Here is a 24,175-nt window from a genome sequence, read left to right as displayed (position 1 = left end):
CCGAGGATTCACCTCTTCCCCAACAGTCTTTCATCGTCTCATCAGTATCATTTCATTCTAGCAAGCATTAACTTTGTTTCTGCAAAACCTTGTTTTGTTTTTGGATTATTTCAAGCAGGGATGTTGGAGAATTCTGATGGAAACAGAAGCAGGAGTTCTATTCCCCTCGGAGAGTTTCCAGAGTGGTTTAACAATCCATCCCTCTTCCCAGGGAATTCTGGGAATGGTAGCTCTGTGAGGGCAACAGGGGTCTCCTCCCAGCACCCTTAACGAACAACAGTTCCCAGAGATTCCTGGGGGAAGCCATGACTGCTTAAAGTGGTATGATGCCACTTTAAATGAGTGCAGATGGTGCCCAAGGGAAACCACAATCGACAGGATTCACCCACCTCTTGTGAGAAGATTTGGGAAGTGCAGAAGCTGGTGCATCAGTGTGCTCTGATCTGCACATTAGTTCTCGAGGGGAGGATCTGATTGGTCTGCATCAGAGTCACAAGAACTGGGTTCTTCCAGCGCTGTGAATTCAAGGCCTACCAGAAAACAAACAGACAGAGAAACCATTGTCAGGGGGAAATGACTTCTAGTTGTTTGAGTTCCTACAGTCATCCTACAGCTCATCCAGACACTTTTCGCCGCTGCGTCCCCATTTCTCTCCAGCCACCACCGTCCATCCCTCCAACCCACCCTCAACCTCACTTGTCATCTCTCTGTCCCTTTCCGTGGGTTTAATTGGCTTCTGGCTTTTCCCTGAGAAAGACTCACCTTTGGATGTCAGCTGAGGCCTTCACTTAGCAGAGCTGCCAAAAGCTCTCTGTGAAAAGGAGGCAGTGAACGGCTTTTAACCTGTCAGCAAAGCAGCTGCGATGGCAGAAGGAAGGTGCACGGAAGGGAAAAGTGGAGGGGGGGAAAGGCGGCGGTGGATACCTCTCTAATTGCTCTCCCCGATGAACTGTCTTGCTTCTTCCTTGGCCGGGCTCCGAGCCATCAAACCCTCAGACTTTATGCAAGAGGAGAGGGTTGGCAGGGAGACGTTTGGCTCTTCAATAGTGACTTCCCTTTTGTCAGTGGTCGTCAACAGTAGGGTAGCCAGTTGTGGGGTAGTGGTTAAAGCATCAGATTAGGATGCGGCAAGACCATGTCTCAAGGGCATTCCCAGCCATAAAGCTCACTGGGTGACCTTGGGGCTAGTCAATGTCTCTCAACCTAGCCTACTTCACATGGCCGTTGCGCTGATGACATGGGGAGGGGGAGAGCTGTGTAGGCCACCTTGAGCTCCTGGGAAGGGAGGGAAAGTGGGATAGAAATGTTGTAATAGAGCTAAATCAATAAATAACTGCCTTCAGCCTTTCAAAGGCCTGGGAGGTGGGGCTCAGTGATGTCATGAAGTGGGCCCCGGCAGTGTTGTAGGGTTGCCAATTTGTGGAAGTCAAAAATCCAATGCGTGGATTGGGCCGGGAAGCATGGGCCCAGTGATAAATGGGGTGGAGCTCAGTGGTAAAGGGGTGGAGCTCAAGGAGCAATGGCAAAGGGGTAGAGTCATACAATAAAAGGGCAAAGGTGAACCTACCTAATGTGCACTTTCCAAAGTAATACCTGCACCGAAACACAGCCTTCCTTGGAGATCTGCACTTCTCTGAATATAGCAGCTGAGTTCTTCAGCCAAAAAAAATAAATGTATACAACAAATGCAGATACTGGGGGCAATGTGTACATAAAACTTCATCTCTTGATGGAAATCACATAAGATGTGCTTTAAAATAGGGATAACAGGTTTGCAAAAAAATGCGTAGAGAGGGGAAATTACATCAGAAGAAATTTGCACTAAAATGCTGCTAAATTTTCATAAGGACTTTTTATTTTTATTTTTTTTAATTAAAAACTGATGTGGAAGTGTGCAGAACTGGGTTTAATCTTGGAAAAAATGAGAAACCAAAACTGGTACATCCTTTGCCACAGCTTCAGACTTTGGGATGCTGTTTGTCAACGTACCTTCTTAAAATGCGCTGTCCAGGAGAGGGCACAGCATCCCAGCTGCCGGTGCCTCCAAAGGAACCTTATTTCGGCTGCTTGGAGAGACTCTTTCCACTCCTTCTCTTCCTCCAAACACATGCGTCCCTCCCTGACACTCTCTATCCATCTAGGAAAGAGACAGAAAATTACCCTGAGACGAACTTCTCTTCAGAGAGAAGACAGAAGAGAGATTGCTGTGTGTTTAATTCATGATTCTCCGCCGCTATTTCTGGACTATATTGCATCAGATAGGGAAGACTACTTCCTTTTTTTCTCTGGGCTCCTTGTTCCGGGGGCAACTAGATGAGCGAGAATGGACCCTCCCAGCTCAGTGGCGGCGTTGCTGTGGTGAAGAGTGGGTAAGGCCACCGCAATAAAAGAACTGAAGAAAGAACCTTGCCTAGAAAAAAGCAATAGGACAATGGAGCTGGAGAAGACCTTGCACGTCACAAAAGCTGCATCCAGTACAAGTCTGCTCAGAAGTAAGGTCCATTGGATTCAATGGGACTTGCTGCCAGGTAAGCATGCATAGGATTGCAGCCCTAGAGGTGTCGCCACCTAAGTTTCTTCTCAGAGGAGACCCGCTGAAATTAAAGGACACGGCTTTAATAGACCTCAGTAGACTCATTTCAGTGGTCTGCTACTCTCAACTCAGGTGCCATCTGCACTAGGCATTTAAAGCAGTATCATACCGCTTTAAACAGCCATGGCTTCAAAGAATTCAGGGAAGTGTAGTTTGTGAAGGGTGCTGAGCGTTGTTAGAAGACCACCGTTTGCCTCGCAGAGCTACCGTTTCCAGAGTTCCCTGGGAAAGAAGTACTCTGGGTGGTTTAACATAAAATATCCAAAGGGAAAAACAGAAATTAAGAAAAGTTATAACCTTTCTTAGATTCTCCATTATGATGAATGAGAGGCTTGGTTTTGAGGAGACAGAATGCTGGTCTAAATAACCAGCCAAAGACATAGATGAGCTCCAAAACAGAGCACAATGTTTCCCAAAGCTGCAGATACAAGTACAATCTTGTGCCCAGTGCACACCCTTGGCAGATATTACTTGCATGTACAGGAGGGCCCCGCTAATACAGCGGGTTAGGGACCAGGCCCCCGCCGTAAAGCAGAAATCGCCATAAAGCAGGGCCCCATAGACTATAATGGGCTGCGTCACGCCAAAATGACGCAAAAACATTGCAAAATGGCAAAATCGGCTTTAAAATGGGGAATTTCCCGATTGAAAGCCGCCGCATCAGCGGAACGCCGTAAAGCGGGGCCCTCCTGTACACATGTGGGCAGTATCTCTGTGTACACTCAGGGAAGACACCCCCTTACTGGTTGTCTGATGGCAGACTTGTTAGCGTTTTCATAGCTATAGCTATAACTGTCTGTCTGTCTTGCAGAGGAGTGGAGAAATAACTGGTCTGTTAAGACTGATAATTGAAAGATTAAAGAAACGTAGGTTTTATTACTACTACAAAGAGGTAAAGTCATACATGCTGAAGCAGCCATGTAGCCTATACTCAGGGAGCTGTTACCAACTGAGAACAAAAACAGGAAGAGAAGGGAGGAGCAAAGTCTGCAAACGCAACAAACACTTTAGAGAAGGAGTCAGCAGAGAGAAGATTAGATTGCCTTTCTCTCTATCACCCTCCCTGCTGCTGGTTCAGGCCACTCATTGGTGCTTTACTCCCAACAAGACTGAGGTTGGTGGGGCAGTGACCCATCTTCCCTCAAAGAGCAACCTCCTCCTGGAGGATTGTTTAAAGCCTTTTTGGCGTGGCGCAGCACAAACACTGTGCTTTGAAGCTCTTTCTAAGACTTTCATATCAACAAAATAAAACAACAAGACAGTCACCCTCGGACCAGTCATAGGTAGAAAGTGTTCATACAGGTTCTTGCTTCATTCTGTTCTAAGTAGTGGTTTGAAAGGCACGAACCAGAGGAGTTTGCTCCAAACTGCAGGGCAAAAAGTTTCTCCCCACCCCTTCTCTCTCCCGCTCTGAATATCCATCCATCCCCTCTCCACCCCCACAAGGAGGAGAGTCTGACCCCAGGATCAGCCCCAAATCCCATCAACCCCACAATTCAGTCACACCCATTGTTCAAAAGAGGCAATGGCTGTTTAGATCAGGGGTGGGGGGACCTTTTCCAGCCCGAGGGCCGGATTCCCACCCAAGCAACCTTCCGAAGGCCACATGAAAGTGGCCAATGGAGCCGGAGGCAAAAGCTCAGGCTAGTTTCTGCAAGTACTCTCAGACCCCCATCTCTATCCAGACAAGCAAGACTTCAAGTACACATCCCAGCCAAACACATTCAAGGAAGAGTGTGGAACAAGGCTGTTGAGGATATAGGTGATGCATGTGTTTGAGTAGGAGGTGTGGCCGAGGCAGAGTCACAGGGGCCAAAGAGAGAGGCCTGGAGGGCCACATTGACCCTTTGGGTTTGGGGAAATGGTTTAGACCCTCTCCCCCAGCGAACAAAGCTATTTCAGGACACAACTTGGCAGGAGATTAGATAGATAGATAGATAGATAGATAGACAGACAGACAGACAGACAGACAGACAGACATTTCCCTGACTCTCCAAGATTGGCTTGGACTCTTCCTAATTTTCTGTCTCTCTCCTCCCTTTCCCCGTCGTCCTTGATTTTACAAACAGCAAAAACAGGAAACTGTAGGGCAGGGGAATAATAAAATAAAATAGAGACTACAAATTGGAAACATTCAGGCACAGGAGGGAGGCTGCCAGCTCAGCCAAGAGGAGGTCAGCACTCTTCCTGCAGACTCATTTAGAGAGGTGGCTGTTCCTACGTGATTTAGAGGCTGGGGGGCTTTCGGTCAAGGGGGTGAATCAGCGGTCCATCTGATGGCCTGGATTTTATGCTCACTATGTTACTCTGCCAAGGAGGTTGGGGGGAAAGGCAGAGTGGTTTAGTGGTTAAAGCAGTGGTGCTCTTGATTTTTTGGCGGCGGGGGGAGATCCGGAAAGGAGAAAAGGAGTTGTGCATCCCTGTGACCTTGAAAACTGCTCTTGACCGACTTTAAATAGTGCTGTGCCGGATCCCACACCTCCATGCACAAAACACTTTGCTCCCTTACACAGAGAGCAGGCATGGGTCAGAATGGAAGAATCGGACCCTTTTGGCTCTGCGTTGTTTTCTAAAAAAAAACTCATGAAAATTTTCAGCATTTTCGTTCAAATTTCTCCTACTAAACAAGTTTTTGTATCCAGTTTTGACTAATGTATATAGCAATTTCTCCTGGTAGAATGAATTTTATTATTATTTAATTAATTAACGAATTAATGTGTATACTGCTTCATACTTCAAAAGAAGCCTCTAAAGCCGTTTACAGTGTTGTAAAACATCAAACAAAATGGCACATTTAAAACAATACAAAACATTTGAAAAATCATCTTAAACGTTAACATCTTAACATGAAACATCGTAAAAACAAAACCAGACGTTTAAAAACAAAGCATTTTTTAAAAACCATCTTAAACATCAATATAACCTAAAATAACTAACTTCATAAATCACAACCACTACTAGCAAATCAAAACACGAATATACCATAATTTTCCATGATTCTGTGCTGTGGATTTCCTGCTGTGAGCAAGGGGTTGGACTCGATGGCCTACAAGGCCCCTTCCAACTCTATGATTCTATAAGCAGCCCCACCCATTAACGTTAATTAACATATTCATTTTTATATACATTTCTCCCCGGACAGAATCAGTTTTGCATATGTTCCTTGGCAAATGGCATTGCAACATTCGGATAAGTGTGATTTTGAAATGGTGGATCACAGTCAGTTCTCATATTGTTTTGGAAAGTAAGAATTCGATAAATTTGGTTTTAGGTGAGAACTGAATCTGATTTCTACCCCTTCCCTAAGCATGGGGAAGGGAATTAGGTGAAATGTTCAGGAGGAATGAAATTCTATCAGTCCAACCCACTCAATTCTTCTCTCTGATTTCCAAAGTTAGTCATCGTCTCAGTAGATCCATTGCTATTAATGGGCACGACCACCTTAGGCCCATAATTTCAATGGGTCTATTCTGAATAGAAGTTAGTTGAATACAACTCTAAGGTTTTTTGGGGGAGGGGAGAGAAAAAAATTGGAAGCAAGGAGCAGGTTTTGTTCCACTGACCATGCCTCTCCCATGACAGATGCAAAATGAAGGGCTAGGATTTTAAAAACTGGTATCTACCAGCCTATTTCCCCCTCCCCATCATTTCCTGAAAGGGGGGGGTCATCCAGCTCAGCACCTGAATTAATGGTGCTGGGGACAAAGATCAATGAACCGAGGAGGGAGCATCCTAAGATGTTTGGGGGATTCAAATTGCAATACAAAAATCGCACCACACCTAGCATAGCACATTACAATTGCCACAACAGGCAGCCAACTCGTTAAGGGGTCCACCAAGACCCTCAGCGATTTTCAAGGGGTCCATGGGAAGACAAAATGACAGAAGACTTTCCCCAATGAGGTGGACAAAGGGGGAGAAGGTAGCTTTCAACAAGGGCAACGTGGATGACCAGGGGACTGGGAACCTAGCCTGTAGAGGACAGTCTGAAAGAACTGGGCATGTTTAGCCTTGAAGAGAGAAGACTTAGGGGAGATAGGATAGCACTCTTCAAGTCCTGGTAAGGTTGCCACACAGACGGGGGCCAGGATTCTTCTCGATCGTCCCAGAGTGCAGGACATGGAAAATGGGCTTAAGTGCTTTTCGGCTGAACATCATGTAAAACTTTCTAATTGTTAGAGTGGTATGACAATGGAACCAATGACCTAGGGAGGTGGTGGGCTCTCCAACACTGTAGGCCTTCAAGAGGAAGAATCCCATCAGACTATGGGGGCCCCACATGCATTCCAATCATAACTATCCCAGGAAGATTACATAAGTATGCTTTAAACCAAGACAGCTTCCCAACAGTTGAATAAACCCAAAGCTGATGGGCAAGATGAAATAATTTCACTTGAAGAAGGCAGGTGTTTTTAAAAAAGCAAACTACAAACAGCACATGCATTTCCTCTTCCTCTTCCAATATACCAGCGGAAACTGGTGGTTCCGATTTCAGTGGGGCAGTGAATCCACACCAGGTTTTAGTCCACATTTTTTAAAGGGGCTGTCCAAGATGCTGAACCTTCGGCTGGTGCTCCCCAGTTGCGGCTCCCCATCTGTGGAGTACACTCCCCAGTGAGGCCCGCCTGGTGCCTTCATTGACATCTTTTCGGCGCCAGGTAAAGACGTCCCTTTTCTCCCAGGGATCTGATAGATTGAGATGATGGTTTGTTTTTAATATGCTGCCAGACCTTCCTGTGGTTCTGGGGTGGTGGTGGTATAGCTATTGTTTTGTTGCTGTTTATTGTTATGCTTTTATAGTTTTTGTTTCCGTTTTAGCATTGTGTAAGTCACTTGGGGACCTCCGGGTATCACATGACTACTACTACTACTAATGATGATGATGATGATGGGTTCAACACCATGGACGCCTTGAGAGGTTGGTCTAAAACCTGGACAGGATTCACTGCCCCACTGTCATTGAAGCCACCCATCTCCACTCCATCTTACTAAATAGTTAAAATAAAGGCAAGCTGTTTCTCCATCAAGCAGTTGCTCCCAACACAACTGATCATTTCTTACTATTCTCTCTCTTTCTCCTGCTCCCCCCCGCGCAGTCTTCTGTTTTTAAAAGACATAATTACAAAACTGCCCCATTAACATATTTTGACGCACAGCCTTTGAAATAATGTTCAGGTGAAGCCTTGATTGCCTCCCTGAAGAGAACAAAGTAGAGGCAGAGGGCAGGGAGGTGGGTGGGCAGAAAACCAACAGGTGGAGGATTTTGTGATCCTGCCAGAAATTGAGGTTGCAGTTGGCAGGCTCTTTGTGCAGACAGGCAGATGTCAGTCAGGTAGCAGCACTGGGCTAAAAAGGAGAGGGCTAACAGTGAGGCTAGGGATGGAAGGAGCTGTCAGTTTCTCTCTCTTCTTTTTCTTAAATGATCTTAAATTTATATCCCGCCCTTCCTTCCAGAAGGAGCCCATTAATTTCACTAGATTCTACTCAGAGCAAACCCACTGAAATGTCGGTCAGTACATTCCCGTTGATTATTCAACATCCCTACCCTAGGTTTAAATTTCCCTTTAATTTCTCTAATATTTTGAAATAGGGCTCTTGTTTGTCTTTTTGTTGTCCTCTTCTATTTCTATACAATAACTATTGTAATAGTTCTTTGTCCCTATGTACTAATTGTTGTATTGTTGCATTTAAGGTTCTAACCATGTTTCTGTCTCCTTTCGCTTTTGCTTTCCTTCTCTCTTTAACCATTTTAAGAGTTCCGTCAGTCCTGAAATGTATTATTATTTATTAAATTTATATCCTGCCTGTCCTCCCAGAAGGAGCCCAGGGTGGCAAAGACCCTAAAAGCACTCTGAAACATCTTGAAAACAAAAGACTTTGAAAATATTAAAACAAAACAGCTTTTAAAAAGATCTTAAAAAGCAATACCAATGCAAACTGGGATAAGGTCTCTACTTAAAAGGGTTGTTGAAAGAGGAAGGTCTTAATGGGGCTAAGTTAGGGTCTAATCTGAGTAGGACTAACTTTGGATGCACCCTACTGTTTCCTTTCCTGCTTGTGGTAATTGAATTATTAATTCATTGTGATATTTGTTTGGCTTTTTTAAAAAAATACTTGACATTATTTTATAGTTCTTTTTTGTTATTACAAAACTGTTTTGAATTTTATGGATAGGAAGGTCTGTTGGTTTGATTTTTTTTTATTCAGCTTTGGCCATGAACCACTTTGATCTGGGAAAAACCCTACACAAATTAAGGGTCTGTCATGATAACCACAACAAGGAGGTAGTTGCCTGTGTGGGAAGATAGGATTCTGGATCAGAAGGGCCTCTGCTCTGGTCCAGCAGAGCTCCTCTTACATTTGTCTTAAAAGGAGGATAGCACAAATTCACGGAGGAGAGGTTTCAGGATAGCTAGATGGAACCTCCACCTCCAGAAGCAGTCTACCTTGGAATCCCAGCTGCTGGGAATGGTGATGTTGGAAAGGTGCATTGTATCATCAGCTTCCATGGGCTCCTGTTGGGAGAATGGGTGCAATATAAGCATAGGGAAATAAACATTTTAAAACAACAACAATGGCAGGCCGTTGCATTCCTGACCTGCTTATGGGCTTCCCAGAAGGATCAGATTCTCTGTCATTACAGAGCTATGTTCAAGGTGCCAATTTTGGTGTATAAAGCCCTGTACAGCTTGGGACCAGATCATCTTACCCCTTATATACCCAGTCGATCACTGCATTCTGCAGGTGACGGCCTCCTGCAGATACCATCTCATCAGGAGGTCCGTTCCTCACAATGTAGGAAGTGGAACTTTAGTGTGGTGGCACCGACCCTTTGGAATTCCCTCCCCTTAAATATTAGACAGGCGCCATCTCTGTTGTCTTTTTGGCACCAACTGAAGACCTCCCTCTTTCAACAAGCCTTTTAAGTAGAGACCTCATCCCAGTCTGCATCTGTGTTGGAATTGTTTTTTAAGATATTTTAAAAGATTTTTTAAAGGATATTTTGTTTTTAAGATATTTTGTTTGTAAGGTGTTTTAAAGATGTATTGGGATTACTTTATAAGATTTTTTAGATGTGTTTTATAGGGGTTTTTTTGTGTTTTGTCATCTGTTTGCTGCCCTGGACTCCTTCTGGGAGGAAAGTTGGGATGATGAGGATGAGGATGATACAGCAGGAAACAGGACTTCGAAAATGCCATTTTGCAGCATTCCATCGCCGGTCTCAAAACTGTTTGACTGCAGCATGGAAACCATTCTCTCCTTCCTCCTTGCTGAAAGTTAACTTTCTTTCTCGACCCCCCCAGTTGTCGCTGGAAGCTTCGGCTCTTCTGTGACCTAATTTCTGCCTGCAAGGGTTAAGCGCTCCCTGTGGTACACCCTGGCCCCTCCAGCGCTTTGCAGCCAGACGACGCCATTTAAGCAAATGTTCCCAGCCTCTGGAAACCCTGGTGGCAAGCTCCATCTCCTTCTCAGTAGGGGAGGCATTTTAGCAGCTCAAACCATATTCCACTAAATTAGAGCTACACTGATTTAGACAATTACTGGGTCAATCGTGCCTCCAATTCCCAGCTTCACGCCGAGATAACAGCAACCGGGGGGGGGCGAGGAGAGAGAAAACGGGGTTGGACGGAGAGCGTTTTGCTCACTTATTAGGGGTTAGCTGCAATCTCCGAGGCTGTGATTTTATCGGAGGAAGACAAATAAATGGACCAAAACACAAGAAGGCTCGTTCTTACCTGATGCAGTAGATGTTTATTTGGGGGGAGGGGTGTAGTGGTTAACCACAGCTCTTGGACGACACCCCTCAAATAGCGCCATCTTGCTCCGCAAGGTTGCCTCATCCGAGGAAGTGGGCTGGCCACAGCTGATTTAGTGGGAAATAGCAGGTCTTGAGCTGACAGCCAGAAGTACCGCAGGCTGTGTGTGCTCCCCCCTCCCGCCACTCTGCCCAGAAGAGGCGAACAACACAGAGATTGGCCCTAGAAGAAACGAGGCCTGGTCCTGCCATTAGGCCAGCAGGAATCTTAGGCCCCAGAGCTGCCTCCTCCTGAATTGATGGGACAGGCCCTGAGAGACAGTGGCAATCAGTTCCGGTCCGTGCCTCATCAGGTGGCGTTTATGCACACGCACGGTGCATAAGGCTTGCTGTGATCCCTCTACACCATTTGCTTAAGCCAATAGCAGCGAGGCTGTTGGGGGGGCCAGAGCTATGTCTGCATTCCATATGCAGGGCTACTCGGTTCGCACCGACCTCTGACAGGGTCTTTTCTGTGGTGGCTCCTCATTTGTGGAATGTCCTCCCCGGTGAGGAGTCTGTCGGTCTCCATCGTCGTTGACTTTTAGGAGGCATTTCAGAAACATCCCTCTTTCCCTGGGCGTTTGACGGCTGGAGGAGACTGTTCCTGGCAACCTGGAGATTGCTGGATGGAAAAATGTTTTTAACTGTCAAGTGCTTTAAGGGGGGCTTTAGCTTTCAGCTGCTTTTAGAAGGTTTTAGACTATTTCTTTTTAGAACGCTTGTCATCGTTAAATGGTTTTGTCGCATTTGCCACCCTGGGCTCCTTCAGGAGAAAGGGCACAGCGTAAATTCAATTCATCATCCTCATCTAGGCTGCTGCCCTCTGATGCAGCAGAGGACACTGTCCCATCCTCAGTCAGCTTCTGTGCATGGAATGGGATAGCGCTACACAACACATGCTCTGCTCCAGGTAATATCTCAATTAGAGAATGGGTTCTGATCAAGCCGGGGTTTCAGGTTTCAGGTCCCAGCAAGGCTAGGCTAAGCTAATCTAGTCTAGACAAGATAGACAACTTCAGGAGGCACCCAAGCTTTGAATGTTGCTTCAGCTTACCCCCAGATTGAGCCTTAAAGAGAGCTGCTCCTCCGTCTGGGTGGCTGGCAGTTCAAGGGCCCTTCCCTGTTTCAGCTGTTGGCTCCTATGGCGTGGAGGAATCCTGTTGGAACATCTGTGCTGAAGCCCTTGGAGTCCGAGAGCGGCAATGCAACCTCCTCAGGCCAGGTTTCTCCTGTCCTGGAGCTTCCAATAAATTGGGTGGTGGTATGTTCCTTCTAGATTGTCTTGTCCTGGTCCAGAAGGTGCAGTGGACTTCTATGGGTGAATGGGCTCCAGAGTTTCAGGACCATGGATAGCTCCAAGCAGCCAACTGGCTCCAATTATAGGTGGAGCCCTTATATATTCCTCCCATGCCTGACTCCTCCATCAAGGCAAAGGCATGCAGGATTGGACAGCACCTTGCGGTGCTCAGCCGGGACACCATTGTGAAAGTTGCTTCACTGTTGCCCGTCACTGACACAATTGCCCATTTCTCCCACAAGGGAGAAAGACGCTTCAACTCAATGAGAAAGATGTTATGTTAATGTTTATTTATACCCCGCCTTTCGGCCAAACAGCCCTCGAGACAGCTTACAGAAAAAGTGAACACAAATATAAAAATAAATCATATTGTTCTGTGCAAACCTCTAAGAAATGCTAGCATGACCCTCCAAAATCATATCTAGAGATTAAAAATATGAAACCAAGACACATCAGCATATTTTGCAAAATTACAGTCCACAGCACTGGAGGATGGAGGGGAATTGTACCTTTCTGGAGTATTTTACCAATACAAATATTAAAGTAAACCCTGTTTATGCTATGGACAAGATGTGGCTGTGGGTGTGAGCTTTGAAATTTGTTGTTGTTGTATGCCTTTAAGTCAATTACAACTTATGGAGACCCTATTAATCTTTTTGGGAAATATCCATAGGGTTTTCACGGTAAGAGGTATTCAGAGGTGGTTCACCATTGCCTTCTTCTAAGCCAACGGCACTGGGCATTCCCAGGCGGTCTCCCATCCAAGTGCTAACCAGCTCTGACCCTGCTTAGCTTCTGAGATCAGATGAGATTGGGTGTGTTCAGGGTAGTATGGCCATAAGCTGAGCTTTGAAGACTGAGTGGCAAAAGCATGGAATAAGAGGATACTTGGCCCTGTCAGAAAAATGAGAGCATTTGATGAAGAATCGTTTTCATTGGAGGTACCATAATAAAAATCTGCATATTGACGTGGGTCATTTCAGGCCAAGCAAAATAGGCAGCCACATCCTGCAGGCACCAGCTGAACGTTGCCGCTGTGTGGTGTGTGCAAATGGTTGCAAACTAGTCAACACCTGAAATCAGCGTAAAGAAGAGCCTGCTGGTATTAGATCAAACATTCAGCGAGTCCAGCCTTCATCAACTGGTGCCCTCTGGGTGGTTTGGACAGCTGCATGATGTGGAGGTTGATGAGAGCACAGGCATCCTGGTGGGGGTTGATGGGGGTTGTAGTCCAAAGCACCTGCAGGGCACCAGGTTGGCAAAGTCTGACCCCAGCCGTGGCCAGCCAATTTATTTATTTATTATACTTGTATACCGCCCCATAGCCGAAGCTCTCTGGGCGGTTTACAGTAACTAAAAACAAATACAATTTAAGATACATCTTTTAAAAAACAATTTAAAACACAATTTAAAAATTTAAAACAATTTAAAAACACATGCTAAATTGCCTGGGAGAAGAGGAAAGTCTTGACCTGGCACTGAAAAGGTAACAGTGTTGGCGCCAGGCGCACTTCATCAGAGAAATCATTCCAGAATTTGGGGGCCACCACTGAGAAGGCCCTCTCCCTTGTTGCCATTCTCCGAGCTTCCCTTGGAGTAGGCACCCGGAGGAGGGCCTTTGATCTTGAACATAGTGTACGGGTGGGTTCGTATCGGGAGAGGCGTTCCATCAGGTATTGTGGTCCCAAGTCGTGTAAGGCTTTGTCTCTGGGAAAGCCACAAGCAAGATGTGAAGGCAAACACCCTTCCATGTTCTCTGTCCCCAGCATTCAGTAATTAAAGGCAGACTGTTCCTATGCACGGAGTAGGGATGGGTGGGAAATTTCATTCAGTTTGCATTTTCAAGCCGAAAATATAAAATCCGCTCTTTCAGAAAGAATGTGAGAACTGAAAACACAGTCATCCTTCACAGTGTGCACTTAATTGAATTCTGCAAAGCAGTTCACCAGCCAAACATTTACAAAAACCCATGCATAATTTGAAAAGCGTGCATAATGAATATGTGAGTGAAAGTTGCATTCAGAAAAATGCATGATATGACGAGAAGCGGCTTGCAAAAATGTGTACATTTGTCAAAACTGCCAACAAAAATATGTTTATCCGGAGAAATTTCCACTAAAATACTGGAGAATTTTCATGAAGATATTTTTTAAAAAACAGATCGCAAATTGCTGCAGAGACGTGGAGAAGTGAATTTAAGATTGGAAAAATGAGACATGAACAAAGGACCAAAATTGGCAGATCTTTCCATCCCTAGAATGGAGGCTCCGTTTTGCTCTCTATAAGAAGAGCCCGCACTGTATCAGATCAAGAGTCCAGCATCCAGCCCAGCACCCTGATTCTCATGGACAGAAGGATAGGACTACCGATGGCTAGCACCACACCCACCATAGCTAAGCACAACCCCCATGTACAAGAGCAATATTCCTGACCAACTATTGCTCTGTGCCCGTACTACTTTCAGTGTATAGCGCAGATGGGGCCTAACTCAGCTCTCTTCATTTCAATGGGTCTACTCGGAGTATAACTTTGATTGGCACAACTCTATGAATGTTTCAGAGGCATCTGGATGGGCGATGTCAAAAACCGAATATTGGACAGGAAACAAACCCTGGGCTGATCTGACAATGCTTTCCCCGCATAATAGCCTTAAAACTTTCAAAATCTCTTAGGTCTTTTTTCTGAGGGGAAAAATCCCCAAATTGTCTTCTTAATTAAGTGATTGATTATCCCACCCTTCCAGTAGGAGCCCAGGGCGGCAAGCAAAAACACTAAAAACACTCTAAAACATCATAAAACAGACTTTAAAATATACTAAAACAAACCATCTTTAAAAACATGCTAAAACAAACCATCTTTAAAAACATCCTTTTTTATATAAAAAAAAGCTTTTAAAACATCTTAAAAAGCAATTCCAACACAGATGCAGACTGGGATGAGGTCTCTACTTAAAAGGCTTGTTGAAAGAGGAAGGTCTTCAGTAGGTGCCAAAAATGCAGCAGAAGCAGCACCTGACTAGTATAATTAAGTGGAAGGAATTCCAAAGGGTTGGTGCCACCACAATAAAGGTCCGTTTCCTATGTTGTGTGGAACGAACCTCCTGATAAAATGGTATCTGCAGGGGGCCCTCACCTGCAGAGCACAGTGATCAACTGGGTCTATAAGGGACAAGACGGTCTTTCAGGTATCCTGGTCCCAAACTGCGTAGGGCTTTGCATACCAAAACCAGAACCTTGTCCCGGTAGGCAATGGGCAGCCAAATGTTTCTGCTTCAGGTGGAATTTGGTACCAAAAATACATAGCCTCTTTCTCTCTCCCTCGCATACACAGTCAAGGCTGACCCACTAGGACACATGGGGGGCTGCCCTACCAACCTCAGCCAACCCCCTACCTGCCTGCCTTCTTACTTACAAACAACCCAAGGGGTAGCATTGCCTATCAAGTTCCTCTTCCTTTCAGTGATGCCCTTGTACAACTCAGCTGGGAGGCAGATGTGGACAAAACTAGAATGAGTCGGCTCCACCTGTCATGGGCTCTGGTCCACCTACTGTTGGGGCTCCCTGTCTTCCGCCCCTGCAGACCCAAATGAGCACCAGCCACCACTGTTCACACTCTCTCACACACAACTCCAGGCAACAGAAAAGCAGCATCCATGGTTATTAAATCCCCATCTGGCATCTCTTTTATGAAGGGATGGTGTTTTCATGTATCCAGCCGTGGAGAAAGCTGTTCCTAGCTAAGAGAAACAGAACATTTTGTGTGAGAGCAGGGTTGTGCCAGGGAGAGGTTTAGCAAGTAGTGACAGGAAATTCATTAGAAGCCTTGTGTGTGGGGGGGGGAAGCCTTATGTAACACTAACCAGGTGTATATGTTAAATTTTCTACAAAGGGGCTTTCTTTTCTTTGAGAAAGACAAAGAGAGAGGACAAACTGTGGCAAGCCAGCCTAGTGGAGTGAAATTTTTGCATGGCTTTTCAAACATTCAAAAATCAGATCCAACAGTTTCAATAAAAGGGATTTATTATTCCTTTCTCTGATATGTAAACACCCACACCCGCACACTTTAAATCTTGACCAAAGAGTAGTAATTTAAGGGAATGGAGGGCATGCAAAATGTTCACATTCAACTGTGAAACCCTTCCAATTAATTTATTCTTCCTTTTTCAGATTTATAAGCGTGCACACACAGGCACACATTCACCCCCCTCGACCAAACAGTAATAATTAAAAAATAAAATGCAAAATGTGGATTAACTGGAAAGAGACAGAGAGAGAAAGAGAGAGCTACATCCAGCTGAGGCCCCATCTGTGCCATACATTTTAAGCGACAATTCCCAGAGTGGTTTAACAATCAATCCCTCTTCCCGGGGAACTCTGGAATTGTAGCTCTGTGAGGGGCTGCTCTTTGAAGCCACCTCACACAGCTCCTTTCCACCTCCAACATCAGGGATGCAAATGAAAAGAGAGGGGAGGCTTCAAAAGCATAGAGAAGGCAATGCTTGGGAGCTCCTGTGCAATGAGTCTTTCTGCTCACAACTAAGTTGATGCTTTTTGAATCTGGGACCTTCTGTATGCCTGACCACTGAGCTATGACCCTCCCCCTCCTCAGTTTGCACAGGCAAGTCATCACCTCATCTTGGTTCACTAATTTGCGCAGGCATCACTTCACATCTTGATTCATTCCATACCTCCACACACACACACACACACACACACACACACACACACACACAATCTCTCTCTCTCTCTCTCTCTCTCTCACACACACACACACACACGACAGTCAGTACTCCATGACTATTGACTATTGAATATGATCAATCTTCATCAGTCTATCTTGGGTGGCCCCCTTAGGATTTTTTTTGCCATTTAAAAAAAATTGCACTTCTGCAATCCTTGATGCTCTTGCCGGACTGCTGGTACTTCCTCTCTCATGCACTGAAGCTTCCATTTTGCCTACATAAAGGATTGGCACTCACCACCTGAACATTAGTGATAGAGGGAATTGTGGTGATAAGGTACCCCAGCTGCCAATTAGGGCCCCAACTGCTCTATACATTAAAAGCAGTATCATGCCACTTTAAACAGCCATGGTTCCCACAAAGAATCCTGGGAACTGTAGTCTGTGAAGGGTTCAGGCCAGCTGGGTCTCTGTAACATGGGGGACAACTACGAGTGCTCCTCAGGATGATCTCAGCAATCAAGGTGAGATATAAGGGCTCAGGTGGTCCTCAACATATCCTGGGCCCAAGTTGTTCTGGGCTCTGTATATCAAGAGATATATGTTATATAGAAAAGGGATGTCTATTTTTTAAAGTGATGCCATGTTGTTCCACTCAAACTGCCCAGGTAAGTTTTTAAACAATCCAAATGCCAATTTGAAATGTTCAAAAATGTGTGTGTGTGTATGTGTTTAAAATGCAAGCAGTGAATTTAGAAAATTCCAAATGTTTGCAAATACATTCGCTTCGACTCTGTGAAATGTAAAGAATCTAGGCTTCATAACATGGTTCCATCTGGCCCAGGGAAGGAAGATTAGATGATTAAACTACAGCTGTCAAAAATCTTACCCTTTTTTTAAAGGAATCCATGCAATTATCAAGCAAATTCTGCAGGTCTCTCATTTTGTTTTGATCCTTTGATGGATCGATGGATTGTTAATATTCCACAACATGCCAACAAAATGTGGCAACAGATCACAGGAGATGGTCCACTCATTTACAGGTTCAGCTCGTAACAACTTATCTCTCGACAACCAAATGAAGGGCAGACAAGGATCTGGGCAAGCAGTTAAGCCAAAATCCAGCAGAGAGGGAGGGATACAGAGATTGGGGCTGGCCCAACACACGCATTGGTTCTTCTGGAAACAGGCAGCTGCCCAATTAGGGATGGGGAAGAAATTCAGTTCAGTTAAAGTTTAAAGCCAGATCTATGACATTTGCACTTTCTGAAATAATATCTCTATTATCTTTACGGCGCCTGTTGAAGACCTTCCTCTTTCAACAAGCCTTTTAACTAGAGAACTTATCCCAGTCTGTGCCTGTGCTGGAATTGTTTTTTAAGATGTTTTTAAAGTTGCTTTTTAAGACGTTTTGTTTTAATATGTTTTTAAAGATGTTTAGTTTTAATATGTTTTAAAGTTTTTTGTTTTCAAGATGTTTACAAGGGCTTTTAGAGCTTTTGCTTGCTGCCTGAGCTCCTTCTGGGAGGAAGGGAGGGAGATAAATTTAATAAATAATAAATAAAATAAAATAGGAGATCCAAAAATAAGCCATACTTTGAAATTCACACTTCTCTGAATTTTGCAATGCAGTTCCCCCAGCAGTGTCTACAAAAACAGGCATATGAGGGGAAGTGTGCATAAAAATGACTATCTTGGTAAAAATGACATATTTGTGTAAATTGGACAGAACTGCATACAAAAATGTGTGTGTTAGGTGGAATTCACACTAAAATGTTGCAGAACTTTTCATGAGGATTGTTTTTTAAAAATGAGAAATGTGCATAAGATCATTTAGAAGAGTCCTGCTAGAATAGTCCAAGGGCCCATCTAGTCCAGCATCCTGATCCTCACAGTGGCCAACCAGTTGCCTCTTCTCAGAACCCCATAAGCAGCACATGAGTGCAATAGCGTTCTCCTGAGCAGGTGGTTGAGAACACACCTGGATTAGGCATGAGGAAGAAATTCTATTCAGTTCACATGTCAAGCCAAATTTATCAAATTTGCACAAATACAAGAACGGAAACGTAGCCCTCCTTCTAAATTCACTTATCTGAATTTTGCAATGCAGTTATCCAACCAAGCAGTGTTCACCAATAAATGCATTATACTAGGGGAAAGTGTGCAGGAAAAAAAATATATAGACGCATCGTATTAGAAGAAATTGCTTGCAAACGTTAATCAAAAGTGCATCCACAAATGTATTGACTAGGAGAAATTCGCTGAAGAAACATGCTGAAGAATTTTCACGAGGTTTCTTTAGAACAAGAATTCGCAAATGGCTACAGAACGGCAGAGAACTGAAGTTGAGATTGGGAAAATGAGAACTTGAAAGAACCAAAGTTATATTGGTCCCTGTGTCTGTCAGGTGTTTTATGAAGCCTCTGTTTTGGCCAGGCCTGGTCTAAACACAGGGTGGGCTGATTTCTGCTGCATTTGCATGCTCAGCAGCGCAGTGTCTTCCGACTGATATGTATCTCCAGCTCTGGCCCTTGGAACTCAAATTCCCGCCACAAACAAGGCTCCATTCAGTGGGGACTGGTGCCTCCAATGTCAGTGGGGCAGTGAATCCGCTCCAGGTTTTATTCAAAACCTTCACGGAGCTGTCCAAGGTGCTGAAACATATTCCCAATTGCCAGCCACCTCCACCACAGGAGATGTGCTGTCTGAGCCCCAAATCTCATGCCACATGGTTGGCTGAGTCAGAACTTTAAGCATTACCGCGGCCTCAAGACAAACCCACAGGCAATGTAAGAAGCTTAAAAGACCAGTGGGAGTCTAAAAATGAGTAAAAGATGACAGGCATAAATCTTCCTCTCTCTCTCTCTCTGTCCCCACCCCCCACCAGCCCTGAGCGCCTTTCCTTCCTTGGCTGAGCTGATGGCTTTTTACAACAAACAGAACCAGAGCGGGCGCTCAGACGCTGGGGCCTGGCCACTCCTCGGATGATCTTGCAGTGTTATGACAAACAGGAGAGCCATTATTCCAGATGGTTGCCAATCACTGGGCCTCTGCATCTCTGTCTCAAATGAAGCGTCTCCACGTCTGTCAGATTAAATCCTGAAGCTCCTCCGTTCAGAGGAGAGCAGTTTGCTTATTTATTTCTGGCACCGGCGGTTTTCATCTTCCCTCCCCTGTACCCAGCCCTCTACTGTTGCCGCGCTGAGTGTCACACTTCATCAGATCAGATACAGAGCGATGGTTGGGGGCCTGTCTGCACCGCTGTGGTGAGCGAAGGATGGACGTTGCTGCTGACAGTGCTTGAGCAGTTCAGGGGGATAATCAGGGGGAGACATTGCAAGCACCCCAAACTCCAAGCGGTGAAACACTCCAGGGGTTCCAACGCTTACCCAGGATGTGGTTTCCATGGAATGGCGGACACTCGAGACTGTGGCATCTTTAGGCCATGTTGTTTTACTTACACATATATACAACCTGAGCATAAGATGGAAAGGCTCAGAATATAAACACTCCAAATTATCTTGCTTCCCCATTAAGTTTCTAGGGGAGTCCCCAAAGCCATAGCTTTGGATCCAGCACAGAGAGCATAAGAACAGCCTGCTGGATCAGGCCCAGTGCCCCCATCTAGTCCTGTCCTCACAGTGACCAACCAGCAGTCAAGCCTGTCCCTAGGATGAAGCGGCCTCCAGTCAGGTGAGGGCGGAATGGTCTACCTCCTCCTGAAAGAGCGCCACCAGCCAGTTGTTCCTATGGCAACACATCCGCCCTTGACCAAGTCTTTAGACATGTAAGTAGGGTACTTCACAGGTCCAGCTAGGCCCATTAACATAACAAAGAAAAGGGCTTGACCGGTTTAACAGGGTCTTTCCACTACAGATCCAAACCTTGCAGATACAGCATTACAGGCTTGGAGGGGACCCAAAGACATCGTCCAGGCCACCACCACAGAACAGAACAGTGGCACAGCAGCGATAGCCGAGCAGCGTACGAATCCTGGTTTGAAGAAGCATGCCTTTCCCTGGATATAATCACACTGGGACTCTGGGTTTTTGGAAAAATAAGGAAGCCTACACTTACTCTAGGAAATGCAAACCGGGTAGGAAAGTTCCTATTTCTAGCTCAGGCTGGAGATGCAAAAAGGCCAGCTTGCTCTCTGAACCCTGCAGGAGAAGGAGAGAGAGAGAAAGGAAAGATGTCTCCTCTCCCAAGGTGGGATAAGGTTGAAGGGAGGAGCCAGCAAAGGAGGAGTCCAGAGTAGCAGTCGAACATCCGCTGCTACCCCCTACAAGGACCCATGCATGCATGTGCAAAGCTGTGGCAGGGAGGGGCAAATGCGAGAATTATTGCATGCACAGACTACATGTTAGAATTCCTGCCTGCAGCTCCTGCTTGCCCTCTTGGGATCAAACCAGTGCTTCCTTTTTTCTTGCACGGGGATAAGTGCCGTATGTACCTGCCCAGGCTTTTTGCCCCCCTAGCTCACTGCAGACAGTATATTCAAAAAACACAGCCTACTGCTGCCATCTCTCCCAGGGCACTCAATTAAGTTTTATGTGGTTTTCATTCTTGCAGACCAACAGCAGAGGGTGACGGAAATGTCTGCCAAATTTTTAGCAAGTGCCATTAGAACAAGATCTACAATGGTACCTTGAGTTTTAATCCGATATAGGTTTTTGTGCGTGTGTTGGGTTTTTTTTAGTTGATAGTTTTATTTGCCCATTTCTCTTACGACGATGGATTTTGGATATATCAGTTTTATCGGCTGGCATCCTGCATAAATGCTAGGATTTTAGTAGGATAATTTGATTAAGCTGTATATCTGCTTCTTATTGGTTTTGTATATTCCAAATGCAATGGCTTGTGGCTAATGCAAATAAAGGATTGGATTGGATTTGAAAACACATCCACTGAGCACTGCCTGGTGCCCCAGGTTACCGCCCAGCTCACCCACCCCAAAGGCCAGCCCTGGGTTGAGGAGTATCAGAAATCTGGCCTCAACACAGGTCCTTGGGGGTCTCACAGAATTCTGACAAAGGCAGAAACAAGAGCTAAAATGGCCCATGGTCGCTTCTCCATCCTATGTCCAGAACGGAAACCAAGCCAGCACTTACGACTGGCATCCGCTGCTGCTGTTACTTTCAGTCCACAAGTGATATCTCATTGATTAGGTTTGCATTGAAAGAGACAGCAACGTAGAGATAGCAACGTAATTGACGGAATTAAGCAAGTAAATCATGTAATTTTTGCCACAGCCGACAGCGAGATGAATAATGCCGTTTTTGGCAGAAGACAAACTGTGGCAGAACAGAAACAGTGCCACCTGCAACAAACACAGGGTGCAATGGAAAGAGATGCTTTCTTGCATCCTTCCTTCCTTCCAACAGATCAAACTAGCAGTGTCTGTTAAGAAGATTGATGCCAATCCACCCGGTGGCATGGGCACCCTCTCATTATCACAGGGATTGCTCCAGCGCCTCCAAGCCATGCAATCGGAACTGGAGATGGATCCGCTGCTCTCCATGGAGACTGCACACTTCCCAAACAGGGTGCAATCCAACAGCTGCTGCCCTGAGACCCTCAGAGGAGGGAGCAAAAAGTTTCAAACTGTGTCTGCTGTTTGCAAAGACTCAGCTGTGCATCGCAAGGGTGTCTTGACTCCCCGGAAATGAATGCCAGCTTCATTTAAAAACAACAGCACCACCCACCAATATAATGATAAATTTGCTTGAGAAAAATGAATTATTTTTAAAGAAGATGAAATTGTGTTGTTGTTTTTAATTCTTCTTCTTCCCTATTTTGGTCTAGGTAGAAGCTGCAATCCAATTTAAAGCAGCATCGTACCACTTTAAACCACCAAGGCTTCCCCCAAAGAAGCCTGGGACCTGTAGTTTGTGAAGGGTGCTGAGAGTTTTTAGGAGACCCATGTTTCCCTCACACAGCTACAGTTCCCAGAATGATTTAAAATCCTTCCCTCTTTTGTATTTTACTTGGGGAGGGTATTGTTCCAAAACAAAATTTCAAAGGATATAGCAAATTCCTGCACTGAGCAGGGGTTTGGACTTGATGTCCTTATAGACCCCTTCCAACTCTACTTTTCTAGGATTCTATGAAAACAGGCTTGTGGGCCTAACTAGGCCGTTGGGCCAGAAATTCCCCATGGCTGGATTAGGTAAATTAATGGACTTCAGATTTATCAATAGCCATGAACACTAAGTAGAACCTCCATGATTAGGAGCAGTGTGCCTCTGAATAGAAGGTGTTGGGCACAAGAAGTAGGGGAGATCTGTTGCTTCCCCCACCACTACCCCGATCTGTGACTTTCCCAGAAACATCTGGCTGCATACTACTGGAAACTACTGTTGGGTTCTTTATAACCAAATTTTACGGTTCAACGGACTCTTGAACTCAGATCCCACTGGATCACAGATAGGCTGCTTCCTTCAGACCCCGTGATTCTGTGTCATAAATCCACACTGGTGTTTTCTTTCTAAAGAAATCAATTAACTGCCTGTGTTGTTGGCTATAAATCAACTATTTACATATTTAATGATTACACCTTTAAAAAATTTCGCGGAGGAGCGCCAAGCTGGCGGATTTCTGAGCTATTCTTATGGTGTCATCAATTATCCTGAAAGCCAGGCAATTATACTAAATCTTCTCTCCTACCGACGCCTCTTGTCAAAGTGAAAGTTGTCCTCCCCCCACAATGCAACTCCAAGCTGCAAAAGGCCTGGAACTGGGCCCCCAACATTACATTACAAAAACTGCTTAAGCAGCATTTTAACTAAGCAAAAAAAAAAAAGACTGGGGGGGGGATAGCTTTTAATTTTTTGCCAAACATGGAAATCAATAGATTGTCCTTCAGCTCTTCAGAGTGATTGGGGAAGGCCTACCTCAGCCAGCCTGGCTAATTCAATTCCTGAGTCTCGTTCCGACAGGGCAAGAGCGAGCCTTCAGAAATGATCGCGGAGGCTCTAAGGACCCATCTGGGACTTTGGCTAGGAATCCCTTTCATTAGATTAGTTCCCTCTGTCCCTTCTGTCAAAAGAGAGAGAGAGACGTACTCCTTTCATTATTTGTAGACAGAGCATGATCAATATGCACGGCTTGTATTTATAGCTACCCTGGTGGTTACAACCTTTTGAATGTAATTTATGGTGACATGGAACCCAATTATTATGGGGGAAATATGCATGACATTTGTGAGAGGGTTTGCTCCCATGTTCCTTTTTAGACTCATCAATTTCAAACGCACACATACACACACACATAAGAAAAGACTGTAATTCTATAATGGCCCAGATTCTATACTCGTAAGAAAGGACTGTAATTCTATAATGGCCTTCTGGGAGGTAGAGGTTGTTGCAAGCAACTTCCCCTAATGCATGTTTTTGTCGCTTAATATATGTATACACATTTGGGATAGAATCCTAGAATCCTAGTGTTGGAAGGAGCCTATAAGGCCTTCGATTCCACCCCCCTACTCAATGCAGGGATCCAACTTAAAGCTGACATGTGGCTGTCCAGCTGCCTATTGGATGCCTCTAGGGTTGGAAAGCCCACCACCAACTGAGGCCATTGGTTCTATTGTCATACTGCTCTAGAATTAGGAAGTTTTTTCTGATGTTCAGTCAAAATCTGGCTTCCAGTAACTCAAGCCCCTTATTCAGTGTCCTGCACTATCGAGAACAGATCCTGGCCCTCCTCCATGTGACAACCTTTCAAATACTTAAAGAGTGCTACCCTATTATTATTAGTAGTAGTAGTAATAGTAGTAGTAGTAGCAGTAGTAGTATCCCACCCTTGC

At 45.1% G+C, this 24,175-nt stretch overlaps 1 protein-coding gene and 1 pseudogene across 3 annotated transcripts in view; both read right to left on the bottom strand.

Annotated features, from left to right (window-relative positions):
* Positions 1-456: 456 nt before the first annotated feature.
* TINCR (TINCR ubiquitin domain containing) overlaps positions 457-24,175 on the bottom strand; it is an 88,412-nt gene continuing 64,693 nt past the window's right edge. Inside the window, exons 5-6 of one of the 3 annotated variants that reach the window (XM_061601576.1) lie at positions 1,990-2,137; positions 457-530 (exon numbers count right to left, since the gene is read on the bottom strand). The gene's annotated coding sequence lies outside the window, so the exon portion shown is untranslated. Of the gene's footprint in view, positions 531-1,989; positions 2,138-2,289; positions 2,411-12,532; positions 12,583-24,175 lie in introns of those variants that run through there. The other 2 variants (XM_061601577.1, XM_061601579.1) reach the window with 2 other exon arrangements.
* On the bottom strand, positions 12,413-12,531 carry LOC133373043 (5S ribosomal RNA; annotated as a pseudogene).

This window comes from Rhineura floridana, chromosome 18 (assembly GCF_030035675.1).
Source record: "Rhineura floridana isolate rRhiFlo1 chromosome 18, rRhiFlo1.hap2, whole genome shotgun sequence".
NCBI classification, from domain to species: domain Eukaryota; kingdom Metazoa; phylum Chordata; class Lepidosauria; order Squamata; family Rhineuridae; genus Rhineura; species Rhineura floridana.
The sequence above is the reverse complement of the archived record's forward strand: the minus strand, read 5'-3'. Positions and strand labels throughout refer to the sequence as shown.